This window comes from Spermophilus citellus (genome assembly GCF_964194105.1).
Source record: "Spermophilus citellus genome assembly, chromosome: 8".
NCBI classification, from domain to species: Eukaryota; Metazoa; Chordata; class Mammalia; order Rodentia; family Sciuridae; genus Spermophilus; species Spermophilus citellus.
This window is the reverse complement of record NC_138189.1, coordinates 68,491,655-68,505,266: the sequence shown is the minus strand read 5'-3', so window position 1 is coordinate 68,505,266 and position 13,612 is coordinate 68,491,655. Positions and strand designations below refer to the sequence as shown.

The 13,612-nt window shown below is 38.0% G+C and overlaps 1 protein-coding gene across 11 annotated transcripts in view; it reads left to right on the top strand.

Annotated features, from left to right (window-relative positions):
* The first annotated feature begins 727 nt into the window (after positions 1 to 727).
* The window catches only part of WDFY3 (WD repeat and FYVE domain containing 3), a 253,850-nt gene continuing 240,965 nt past the window's right edge, over positions 728 to 13,612 (top strand). For 7 of the 11 annotated variants that reach the window (XM_081304730.1, XM_081304736.1, XM_081304733.1 and 4 more), the window contains exon 1: positions 1,301 to 1,349. The gene's annotated coding sequence lies outside the window, so the exon portion shown is untranslated. Of the gene's footprint in view, positions 1,350 to 13,612 lie in introns of all 11 variants that reach the window. The other 4 variants (XM_081304728.1, XM_081304727.1, XM_081304729.1 and 1 more) reach the window with 3 other exon arrangements.

Below are 13,612 nucleotides of genomic sequence, written 5' to 3'. Positions count from 1 at the left end.
CCCCACTCAAAGCTGTTTGAGGGAATCCACTTATAACTGCTGACTCAGTTTGTCCCCAGGGCCAAAACTGAAACGTGACCCAAATTATCTGCTGGGTTGAATAGGAAGAAACAACGGAGGGGCAAACTGATGGTCGCTCAACAATTCAAGGTTTATCAAACTCTGCTTATTCGGTCTATTCAGTACGTTTGTTAGGACCGTGAAGGTAATAAATAATGCCTTTTCCGGGAAGGGAAAGGAAAACCTAAGATCTCAGGCGACAGACTCAAGGTGATTGACAGAAAGCAGCATCGGAAACGGGGCTCTTCAACTCGGTAATGGCCCAGAGCCACAGAGGAGACCGTGAAGGAGTTTCAAAGCTACGTAGTAAAATAGCTCGCGTGGGCAGTTCTTTTGTACTCTAGCTAGAGTAAAATTAACGCAGTTTTGCGTTTTTCCATTGCTGTGTGAAAGCATCCAGCAAATGGGTGTATGGTGCAGCGGGGAGAACCCAGTTGTCCTTTTTCAGCTCAGTCTTCTGAGAAACTGGAACCCAGGGGGATGAGAACCAAGGGAGAGGGGAGGTGGGGTGGGAGAGGGGAGCTCAGTGCGGGGAAAGGGAGTGACGGGCTGTTTGCGTCAGGCAGGCGGAGGGGAGAGGGACGAGGAAGAACCGGGGCTAAACTCCAGCACCCGCCGCCTGCAAAAGGGGGCGAAGCCATCGCTTAAGTGCTGGGCAGGCAGGCGGGAAGCTGAGGGAAGGGAAGGAAGTAAGGAAAGAGGAAGGAAAGGCAGGAGGGGGAAGAGGCCGAGTGGCTGCAATTTCAGCCGCCGGCTCAGTAGGAGGAGCAGGAGGGGAAAGAGGAGGATCCAGAGTCAGTCAGTCAGCCTGCCAGCGGGAGGTGGGGAAAGCGGGAGGAGGAGGAGGAGGATTAAAGATGGCCACCAACAGCTGCGGGAAACGGCAACAACCCCTCACTTTCCGGGATGGTCCCTGCGGGTTGGCCCGGCCTTAATGGAGAAGAGAGGCCCGAGGAGCGCCGAGGCTGAGGCGGCGGCGGCGGGGACCCTGCGAGAAGGAAGACGCGAAGGAGCAAGGACCAAGGCAGGAGAAGGGAAAGGCGGCAGCGTCGCTGCCCTGGCTGCCTAGCGCCGCTGCCCGCTCGGCGGACCATACCCGCACCTCGCGGCCCCAGAATCGAGCCGGCCCGTGGCCGAGTTCCCCGCAGCGGGGCTCCCGGGCCCCGCCGCGGACGCCGCGCCCGCCGCCCCCTCCCCGTCGCCCGCGCGCCGCAGGCGCCCGTCGCGGTCCTGCTCCGGGGCCAGGCCCGCCCGCCCGCGCCCTCCTGTGCCCTCCCGCCGGCCCTCCGGTGAGTGCCCCCCGCCAGCCTCCCCGCCCCCCGCGCCCGGAGAGGCGGTGCTGCCAGCCGGGCGCGCCGGGGCCGCTTTGTTCGCTCCTGGGCTGAGGCGCTGCCCACTCACGGCCCTGAGCCCGCTGCCCCTGGGGACAGGCCGCGCTGGGCCCAGCTGCTGTCCTCCTCGGGGGCTGCGCTGCCCGCGAGCTGCCGCTGCCAGCAGGGCTGGCGGCCTGGCCCGTGCCCTCCGCTGCGGCCTGGAGAGGGCGCCGTCGCGGTGGGGTCGGGGTCGGGGTCACGGTGGCAGGCAGAGGGGAGCGGAGATGGGGTATTTGGGGGGATGGGGGAGGAGAGGGCATGTTGCTTGTAGTAATCAGCAGCGGGGGCGTAACCTGGAGGTCCTGGGCGCCCAAGGAGAGGGGTCGGGCCGGCCCTATTGGTGGACCCGCGGGGTCTGCGCCCCAGAGCCCCCAGCTCCCGGGCGCAGCAGAGCGAGGCCTCTGTCCCTTGGGCGCAGTCTCCAGGGCTGCGGGCCTCCTAGCTCATCCCCCTACGCCCTGTGCTGGAAACCCTTCTCTGCAGCCTGAGATGCTCCTATTCTCCTGTACAGGGGATGTGGTGGCATTGCAAACATTCACTGTTACAGCGGGGTTTAAAAAGCACCAGTGACCTTTCCAATCAAAGCCATCTGGCCAGTGTTTGAGCCTGAGGTGCTGCGTTTCGTTGATTTGGACCATTTAATTCAGAGATATAAAATATTGGGTCTTTCTTCACAGAAATAATATAAGACCCATAGAAGGGTTGTTTGTTGTAATATGTAAACTCTTTCATGGACTTGCAGTTCCTTAAAAATGGTTGTTTTTCCGTAGGAAGATGGTGCTTATGCATACGAAAAAACTATTTTGGTTCTGTAACGGGAATGAATTGATTAGTGCCAACTGATTATTTTGTAGTCTGAAAACATATTAAAAAAAGAAAAACAAAACCTTTGCACTAAGAGCATATTTTCAGGTTAGTATTTGGTAGCAGCTTTAGAAGAATTCATTTCCACCGACCATATAACAAAACTTAACAGAATAGAACCCAAGGATGTGCTGATTTACAAAAAACGATGTGGTATTAGTACATAGGTCTAGTAAAAAATAAATCCCACTTGAAACAGATTTAAAAAAAAAACTTTTGTGGAACTCTAAGTCTAGGGATTATCTTGGGATGTTTATATTTCAAAATATACATTGAATTATTCTTGAGAATTCTGCCTGTGATATTTGAGCATTGTTAGTGTATGTTATGCTTTGGACCATTCTCAGGCTTCTGGAAATTCAGTTTTTTACAAGGTCCTTTTCCTGAGTTGAAATTGATTCATGTAAAAATGTGCTTCTAACTTAAAATTTCTACAAAAATAAGATATGAATTATAAAACATTTTCTGGTCCTACTTGCAAAAATCTGAAAAAAAAATGGTAGTGTACTATTTCAGTATCAGTGGAATTCTTTGAAGATTTTGAAATTCAACTACTGTTGTTAAGAGTTTACATCAGGCATTCTTCATTTCATGCATGAGCTTCCTAGCGGCCTTGAATTTCCAGAAATTATATTCATAATGTAGCATAGATCTGGATTTTTTCCAAATAAAGAGTCCATGAAGTCAAAAGGATACGACTCCACCAAAGATTATGAACCACTGGCCATTCAGTTAAAGAATAAATTTCCTAGCCCAGCATTGTGGCCCTTGCCTGTGGTGGCAGCATTTGATAGGCTGAAGCTGGAGAATGGCTTGAGTCCAGGAGTTCAGGACCAACCCCGGCAGCATAGTGAGACCTCATCTTAAAGATAAACAAATAACTAAATAAATTTTCTATATTTGGAAAGTTAAAATTCTTATGATTATATTAAATAATTCATATGCTTCTAATTATGTCTGAGTATTGTAAGTGTTTGTAATTGAGAATTTAGCACACAAGTCTAGCTTTTGATATATTTTCATTCAGATCTCAGGAAAATGTTAATTCCCAGAGGTGGGGAAATAAATATTTAGAGAGGCTTATTTCAAAGTCACATAGATGTTGACAGGCCAACATTTGAGCCAATCTCAGATTGTCTAAATTCAGAGTCAGTATTTTTAATAACCAGGCTATACTGGACTTCAAATCAGTAATAGCATTCGATTGATGTTAAAATGAGTAATCGATGTTTTAGTTAGCAATGAAAAATGTGTTGGAGATTATAATAATACACTAACCATATCTTGGGATTTTAGAGTCATAGACTCCCAGTTCATGGTATTATTCTGAAATCACACCCAAAGTAGGACCATTTCTACAGCATCCTTGGCAGGATCATTCACCCTCTGATTGTACTGTTACCTATGATTACAAATTCATTTCTTTTTTGACATTTTTAATCTTTATTTATGTCATATCAAAGACTATAATTCCTGCTTTTCACTAAGTTCCAGTTTTCCTCTTTGTATATATGATGCATTTATTTATCTTCCATAAAATTATGAAGAAATAAGTGACTCCTCCTTCGATTTTTTTTGAGTTGAGTTTATTAAGGTATAGTTTACATGCAATAAAAATTTTGCAAGTGAGTACAATTGGGTAATCTCCACCACAATCAAGACAATATTTCCATCACTCTGTCACTCCAAAAAGTTCCCTCATGCCTCTTTTTTGTCAGTTCTCTTCCTATATTAGCATTAACCCCTGACAACCTTTAATCTAGCTATTGTCTGTATTGATGTCTGCTTTGTTTTTTCTAAAATATCATATACTTGAAATCATACAGAATGTTGCCTTTTGTGTCATCTTTCACTCAGCATAATGTTTTGGTATTCATTTCATTGTTGCATGTGATAGGTTTTTCAGTAATGGGCTGGTGTTTTAACAATCTGAACCTACCCCTTCCACCCAATCCCTAATTTATTACATTTGCTAATTATTGTAGTGTAAACTTTGTCACCTTGGCCTATTTTAAACTTCCTAAAACAGTTTGCAAAAATTCTGAAAACTTAACAGTGGGTTCTCATGAGCTGTACCAACCAGCTTGAGCATACCACTGAATTTGTTGTTGTTTTTTTTTTTCTTTTGTTGAGTAGCCTACTTTCCTATCAGGGTATCAATAGCTTGTTCATCTGTTCATGAATTGATGGACTTCTGAGTGTTTCTTAGTTTTAGTCAGCATAAATGAAAATACTTTGAACTTTTGCATACAGATTTGTGAGGAACAGAAGTTCTCAGTTTTCTTGAGTTAATACCTAGTAGCGGGATTCTTGCATCTTGTAATAATATATTTTTCAATATCTATAGTCTTTTAATGATCTATTTATCAGTATCTGTAATCTTTTGTTAAGTTCTCAAACTGTTTTCCAAAATGACTATACCATTTTGCATACCTATTAGTAATATATAAGAGTTTAGTGGCCCCGAATCCTTGATAGCACTTGGAATTGTCGGTTAATAAAATCTTAGCCATTTTTTATATCTTTATTATATGTGACTGTAACATTTTAGATTTGTTATTTCTTATTTTCAGTAGTATTTGGACTAACATAGGAAGTTTAAGATAGACATTTCTAAAAACAAATTTTTTTGTCTTGTCACTCAAGATCTCACTGTGAGTGATAGTGAGATCTTAAAGGATGTTTCTTGAATTTCTTACTGTATGCTTGCCTTTCATGTTGTTATATTTACTTTTAGTAAAGGATCATTAGGTAATTCTAATACTTAGCTGTTAAAAATTTTTAGATGTGTCTTTTTAAAAAGGTAGATAGTTTTAGGAAAAATTTAGAATAAAATGGTTGTCAAAAATTATCATAAAATATTTTTTCTAGTTTTTACTTGAACTTATAGAAAATAAAAAGAGATTATGTTACTACGTACATGCCAGTACTTTGCATTGAAGGAATTTCCCATCAAGGTTTTATAAACTCATAGAATTTATATCTTATTTTAAATCTCAAGAACAGTTAAACAGTTAAACCACTTTTTCTGAAACTACTTTCTGAAATATTGAAATCTTATTTTTGAAATTTTGGGTAATTCTAATGTGGGCAAGGGGTTTAATTACATATACCCATGTGAAATTTTAATTTTTAATGTAAATTACTGTGTTGCTTTATTGGAATATGTATCATTGATTAGAAAGGGGATACAAAATATAACATTTAGAAGAATAACCTTATAATTAAGTAATCATGTTAGATTATAAATTGGAATAGCCATATTCCTAATTTGAATGTCCTGCAATAATAAAAGATATTTGTATAAACCTCTCCGAACAATTCTCATAGAAAATGAATAATTTATTCAGTCATTGATTCATACATACATTCCAGTCTTCCTCAGGTTTTATGTCTAGGTAAACATTGGGTCTGACTGCTTTTATCTTTTAAACATTTCTCCTAATCAACCCCCTTCTCTGCTTGAAAATAGGCCTATTTTCAGGTCTGTATTTCTTTGCTGAAATGTTATAGTGGTCTTTAAATGCTTTTATCTCCAGCCTCACCCCTTCTCATATAATCCCCTCACGCCGTTTCCATAATGAATTTTCCCTTTTTTAATTTTGAAAAATATGAAATGATGGTCTTTCCAGTATGCTTTTGTTTTTGCTTCTTCAAATGGTTGAATAGTTCCTAAGTCATTATCAGATAGATGCTAAAAGCAAGGTCCCAGTCTATACAAAGCTTTATGTGACCTGGCCTCGGTTTTTCCAGTATCATCTGATAGCCATTCATTTTGTTCATTAAATAAAGGGCTTGAGTGTCTTCTGTCTGCTATGCACAGTGTTAAATAATAGAGCTCTATATTACTATAAAGCAGCTTAAATTCTAGCTTGAGGGGTATGGATAACATATATATATATACACACACACACACACACACACACACACACATGTTTATATATTTATATATATATATATATATATATATATATATATATATATGCGCGCACACACACGTGTTTATCTATATATACACACACACACACACACTATTGTCAGTTCCATGGACAATTATTGCTAGTTATTATAGTATATAATATATACTGTATTATAGTATAACTGTCATATATACCACATCATCAGAGTGTTGTAAGTGCCATAGAGAAGCTTAAGGCTGGGCTAAGGGGGAAAGAGAGCCCCAAGGTGTAAAAATGTGGGTGGGATTACCATTTAACAAGGACCATGTGAGATGGTCTCTCTGTTAAGGTGACATTTGAGCAAAGATTTGAAGCAGATGGTAGTTGTAGATCTGACAGGAGAGTAAGTACTGAGGCCCAGAAGCAGGAGGATGCTTGACATGTTCAGAGAACTTTAATGGGTTGGCTGCAGAGGTGAAAGATAAAGTCAGGATGGTGGAGGCACCAGCCATCTGTATACTGCTAATATGAGGACTGTGGCTTCTGAGCTCAGTGAGTTTGAGGCTGCATTGCATCCTCTGCATGGACAGAGATGCATCCTGTGTTCACTTTGATGTTTCTTAATTGCCATCCTCTCTTGCCCCACACTTTTCCTTCTGCCTAGAATAGTGCTTGGTCACCTCTCCTTGGCACCCTTTGTTGTAACTCAACTTGCTTGTCTTCTTTTCCTAGGTCATGGTTCTTGGGGGAAGACCTAGATTTCTCTTTAGTTTCCAAATTCCTACTCATTGAGTTATGGAATTGCTAAATATGGGATTAATCATTGAAAACTGGGTAGAAGATACTAACAACATTGTATAGTGACTGCTAGCTCACGTGGACATGGATTCTTGTTTTGCTGAACACTGTGTCTTCAGTACCCTAGGCAATGAGTTGTGTGGAATAGTTGGTGAATACTTGGTGAATGATTGGGTGCATGTCCTTGTGCCACTCTCTGCTGTCTCTACTCTGCTTCCTTAAAACCCATGAATTAGTTTCCCCAAGATCTGTTAGTGTATTTTATGACAGCCTTATGTTTTCACTAATGTCAAGCTCAAGAAATGCTAAATATGTGGGAAATTTATGCATTCATTCATCATAAACAAATACAATAGTAAAGAAATACAGTAGCAAATAAATTAGAAATAATTTATATCCAGGCCAAATTGATAAAGTTTATTGCAGAATGTTCTGGCTTATTCACACTTAATGTTTCGCTTTCTTTGGTGGGAATTTTTTGAGGTTAATTTATTATTGGGCCTCTAAATCTTTAATTAAAAAACACTAATAGGTTTAGAATAGAAGTTTATAAACAACTGAAATTCTGGTCCTGCAGAGTGTGAAAAATCATTAAGTCAGTGAATTTCTTAGGGGTTCATATGGCTATACAAGAATTTGTTCCTTGATTTATTTATCTGACTCTACTGGTTCAGGTCTGAGGTGTTTTAGAGCCTAGAAGTCTCTAAGAAGGCTCAAGCATGTATATTTCAGCCCTGACACATCTAGTTATCATCATGGGCATGGAACTGTCACCAATAATTCCATGTCCCCCAGTGTATGCTTCCCCCAGGATATGGTTCCATATCCTGTTTGATCCAAAGTACCTGAATGCCTTGGAAACTGCCTGGGAAGGAAACCAGCAGATTCCAAATAGTGTAATTGCAGAAGCTATAAGGCTTAAGGCAAAATCTTTGATGTTAGTGGTAAGAGTCATCACCTCCCCACCATTTTTGTTTAACCAAAAATCATTTTGTCCAGTAGATTGTATATAATGGGTCATAAACATTGGACTACTGATCTTTCTTTTTTAAAATTAATTTCTTAAATTTATATATGACAGCAGAATGCATTACAATTCTTATTATACATATAGAACACAATTTTTCACATCTCTGGTTGTATACAAAGTATATTCATACCAGTTCATGTCTTCATACATATACTTTGGATAATAATGTCCAACATATTCTGCCATCGTTTCTAACCACATGCCCCCTTCCTTTTCCTTCCACCTCTCTGCCCTATGTAGAGTTTGTCTCTTCCTCCCATGTTCCCCCTCCCTCCCCCACTATGAATCAGCCTCCTTATATCAGAGAAATCATTCGGCATTTGGTTTTTTTGGAATTGGCTAACTTCACTTAGCATTATCTTCTCTAACTCCATCCATTTACCTACAAATGCCAAGATTTTATTCTCTTTTAATGCTGAGTAATATTCCATTGTGTATATATGCCACATTTTTTTAATCCATTCATTTATTGAAGGGCATCTAGATTGGTTCCACAGTTTAACTATTGTGAATTGTGCTGCTGTAAACATTGATGTGGTTGTGCCCCTGTAGTATGCTGTTTTTAAGTCCTTTGGGTATAGACCGAGGAAAGGGATAGCTAGGTCAAATAGTGGTTCCATTCCCAATTTTCCAAGAAATCTCCATACTGCTTTCCATATTGCCTGCACCAATTTGCAGTCCCACCAGCAGTGTATGAGTGTACCTTTTCCCCCAAATCCTCGCCAGTGAAAATCAAAACTAAGATTTCATCTCACTCTAGTCAGAATGGCAGCTTTATGAATACAAACAACAATAAGTGTTGGATTACTGATCTTTCATACTGTTGTACTATATTCAATTCTGTCCATCTAAACTGTAATTTTACTAAAGTGCTGAGGTTTTGTTTTGAGTTTGAGATTCTGTTTTATTATTATCTTAATTTTAATGTATGTTAAGTCTTCTTTTTATTTCTCTATTTCTGTTAAATGACACATTGGTTTTCTCAGTCAAGAAAATTATTTTTTTTTTAGGTTTTCTCATTATAGTTTCTTTTTTACACTTTTGTCATCCACTTCTATTTTTGTATTTTTTGGTTATGGTTTATTATGCAACACAATGTTAATAATATCTTTAATTAAAAAAATTTGTAGTTGTAGATGGACAGAATGCCTTTATTTTATTTGTTTATTTTTATGTTGTTGCTGAGGATCAAACCCAGTGCTTCACGCATGGTAGGCAAGTGCTCTGCCCCTAAGCTTCAGCCCTTGCCCCCTTTAATTCTTACTTAACAATACATCATTGTTTTGCAATATTCCCCCCAAAGAGCATTATGTTGATCAGGTGCTGCTGTACTTGAACAAGCTCAAGACTTAAACCGAGTTCCTGTTTAATAAAAGAGAATTGACATGGGTGTTATGCCATTTACACATTTTGGTGAGATTACAGGCTTAGATTTGAATGTTTAAGTCAACTAGATACCTGTGAAGTCATGGTGGATTTAAAGTATTCTTTTGTTTTGTAGTTTAAAGAACTACTCAATGAGAGAGGAATTTTAACAATACAGTTGTTTCTTTTATATAGGTCCTAATCCCTTTAAAGTACTAATTATTATTACCAATTAAAGATTAGTGCCTGTTTGTAATGGCACTTCAAAAGCCCAGAAATTTAAGATTCTTGTTCTGCCTCTGCTGGAGAGCTGTATTGCTTTGGGCAGGTCAGCAGTCTGTCTGGCTTCTGGTTCCTCTCTTGGCAACCGTTTCCATTCTAAGTCCTGGAGAAAATAGTGATAATTGTGTTCTAACAAACTCTTAAGTTTTCCTCAGTTTCTTAAGCCCTTGGTATCTAGGTTGTAAGTGAAGATCATGGGACAGGGTGCTTTTTGACATGTCGTAATTGGTATGTGGTCAACACTTGATGAATTGGCTACATTTTTAGTACCAGTCTCAGCTTCTTCTTCCTGTATAATCTTTACTCCTCGTTACCCTCTGTTCATCAGCCAGTACGGACTCAAAGGAAGCCAACTTAATTTAATAGTAGCCTAAGAAAAACAGGAGTCTGTCATGAGATGGGAGGGAAAGGGAGAGAAAAGGGAAATTGCATGGAAATGAAGGGAGACCCTCATTGCTATACAAAATTACATATAAGAGGTTGTGAGGGGAATGGGAAAATAAACAAGGAGAGAAATGAATTACAGTAGATGGGGTAGAGAGAGAAGATGGGAGGGGAGGGGAGGGGGGATAGTAGGGGATAGGAAAGGTAGCAGACTACAACAATTACTAATAGGGCATTATGTAAAATTGTGGATGTGTAACCGACGTGATTCTGCAAACTGCATTTGGGGTAAAATTGGGGGTTCATAACCCACTTCAATCTAATGTATGAAATATGATATGTCAAGAGCTTTGTAATGTTGTGAACAACCAATAAAAAATAAATAAAATTAAAAAAAAAAGAAAAACAGGAGTCTGATACAAGGCTGTTATTTAGTCCATTAAAAAGTTAAGCCAAAATTGTTTTATCTGCCCTTTTCTCCAGGGGGGACAGCTCATTTGTTTAACTTATACATTTATTGCATTGCTCTAACTTAATTACCCTAGATGTAAATTTCACTTTAAAAATTGTATGATTTAGGAGGTGGTTAATTATTTTCCGTAGGACTGAACACTTTAAAAAGAATTCCTACAAGTATTTTCTCAAAATATTCAAATTATTTAGTATATTTTAAGCATTTGTGTTTAGAAAAAGAATTAATTTACCTGCTTTAATTTCTTTTAATACTTACTAAACTGTATTACTTTTCAGATTTTTTTTTAAATTTTAAGTTTTGAAGTAATTATAAACTCCCAAGAAGCTGCAAAAGAAGTGCAGAGTCCATGTACCCTTCACCTGTCTTTTCTCCATAGTAACATCCTGTTTAATTATAGTAGAAAACTATATTTAATTACTAAAATCTTAGTGATCTTACTCCTTTTGAAAAGTGTTGACAAACATAAGAATGTTGCTGTTTTTATCTTCCTTAGAGAGTAAAGATGTTGATGTGTACAGAATTAAAATTCTGTGTCTTATTTTTATCTGCAACAGACCACAGATGCATTTATTCTCTGTATTTTGTATCAAAGGGTGACAGATAACTAGGCAAATGGCTCATTTTTTTCCCACTGGGTAATTCTGTCAGAGCCCTGGACATAGTCATGTAAAAATTTTAATTACATGGCATTCTTCCTAATTCCTCTTTGCTAGACTTCTTTATTTAATCACAACTAAACTTGCTTACTGGGAACTTTTATTCTTAATATGTAACTGAATATAAAAGAAGAACTATCAGCAGTTAGTCAAGGAATGTAACAAGTATCTGGTATCACTATGCTGAATATAGAGAAGATTTTGGAAAACTAGAAAGGAGTGTTTATTATGTAGCTAAATAAACAGTGATAGAACATTACCACATATTGTATAGTGTATTTCAGCAGATTTTATTGTCTCCTTAAATACATAACATGGGCATGTAATTGGCTTTCATTATACAGTTGTTGAGAATAGATGTACCTAGTAATAAGTATGTTGTTAGAAAATTATGTAAGTCTTAAGAAAATAAATGTTTACTGTTACACTTAGAAATTCTAAGACTATTTGCTGTCGAGTGAAAGAATGATAATACATGTTTTACTGTGTTTCCTTTTTCTTTTCACCCTAGAAATCTCTTTCTCTCTCTCTCTCTCTCTCTCTCTCTCTCTCTCTCTCTCTCTCTCTCTCTCTCTCTCCCCCTCTCTCTCCCTCTCTCACTGGATAGGGGATCAAACCCAGGGCCTCATACACACTAGGAAAGTAAGTTGGTTACACCCCCAGCCCTTACCCTACAAATCTCTGGGTAAACTCAATCAGATTTCTTGGACTAAAACCGCATTTTTACTTTGAACTTCAAGTTGTGTCTCCATGACATTGTTCATGAAAACACAGTGTTAGGTCTTCTAGGTGGTAAATGTCATAGTTAACAAGTATAAAGTAAAAATAAACTATGACTTATTGTTTAGAATAACTCTATATTGATTGTCTAATGATTCTATTTAGCTTGATTTATTTGTGTAAGAGTAGTAACTAAATTAGAACAACTATAGGGGATTAAACTTTTTGCCTGGGATCCTAGTTCTTATTTCCCAAAATAATGATACAACATAGTTGACCTGAGTGATGCTGTGATCTTTAATAATTCTGTAAGTTTTTTTTCGTAAATATTAAATGTCTTGTGTTTTGTAGTGGGGATTACTGATGCTATAAATTAATGTTAAAGACTGGGTAGTTCTGCCCTCGAAAACATTTTAATATAGTGGAAATAAGATAGACAGATGGATTATTGAACAGTATGTGATTACTCTGAGACGTGAGTAGTTCTGTGGACACCCAATGGGAAGCAAGATTACTTTTTGTTGAAGTGATTAGGAGAACCATAAGATGATATTTGATCTGAATGTCAAAGGGTTGATAGAATTTTCATGGTGAAAATTATAAAATTTATTTACATCAATATTTTAGAAAATTGTAGTTTCACTTGCCTTCACTATCAGTGAATCAAAAGAAACTTTGGGAAAAATAGCCTAAATTTAATATTTAAAATTAAGAAAAGTATCAGAAATAAAATACTTCAGGAAAAAACAGCAACAACATACTTTTAACATAAAAATGCTACTTTCTTTGCTCCTGAAACATTTAACAACTAGGTCATCATAAAAATTGTACTAAATATGACTTCCCTGGCATGTATTTTTTTAAATGTTATTGTATATATTTAAAGTGTACACAGGATGTTATGATATATGTATATATAGTAAAATGGTTGCTACATGAGTTAACATAACTATTATCTCGCATAGTTACCCACTTTGTTCTTGTTTTGTGAGTGTAAAAGAGCAGCTAAAATATGCTCATTTAACAGGGATCACAAATACAGTGATTTTACCTATAATCTTTAGGTTGTACATTAGAACTCTAGATTTATTCATCCTACAAATCTGTTACTTTGTATCCTATGAACTACATCTCCCCATTTCCACCCTGCAGGTGGACCACGGTAGTAGCTATTATTTTCTGTGTTTGTATATTTGACCTTTTTCTTTTCCTTTTTTAAAGATTCTACATAGAAATGAGATCCTGCAGTATTTTTTTTTTCTATGTCTGTCTTGTTACACTTCGCAGATATCTTCCAGGTCCATTCATGTTGTGAGAGATGGCAAGATATATGTTTCTAAGGCTAATTTATATAGGTATATTATAATGTATATTATATAATTTGTGTGTATATACATATATATATCACAATTTATCCATTCATGAGTCAGTAGACACCTAGGTTGTATCCATATTTGCAAATAATGTTGCAATGAACATTATTAGGAGTGCAGATATCGTTATGAGATGGTTTCATTTCTTTTAGGTATATTCCCAGAAGAATTGCTTGGTCATATGGTAATTCTATTTTTATTTCCTTAAGTAACATCCATACTGTTTTCCATAATGACTGACCCAACTACCATGTAGTCCCTGGGTACCCATTAAATATTAGTTCTAGTACTCTTGAGGATATCAAAATCTAAGAATGCTCCAATCCCTTTCTA